Below are 269 nucleotides of genomic sequence, written 5' to 3'. Positions count from 1 at the left end.
TATTTTTTTGTGCGTAAATGCTGACCTTTGTTCATCAGAGTTGGATCAATGTAAATAACAGATATAAACAAATGCAGTAGTGCATGTTCAAGGCAGTGTTTAAAATTACATAAAAACACATTGCAGCTCCACACCGGGTTTTAGTTATATAAAAAATAAGTATAACAGCGTGCTCAGCTTGTAAAATTGTTGGTGTCCTGAATAAAGTGCCTTTGTCTGCATGTGGTTTCAGTGACAGAGTTAAAGCTGCTCTTCAGGCAGAAATAATC

This window comes from Morone saxatilis, unplaced genomic scaffold, assembly GCF_004916995.1.
Source record: "Morone saxatilis isolate NCDOM2014 unplaced genomic scaffold, NCSU_SB_2.0 Contig12, whole genome shotgun sequence".
Taxonomy (NCBI): Eukaryota; Metazoa; Chordata; class Actinopteri; family Moronidae; genus Morone; species Morone saxatilis.
Note: the sequence above shows the minus strand (reverse complement) of the source record.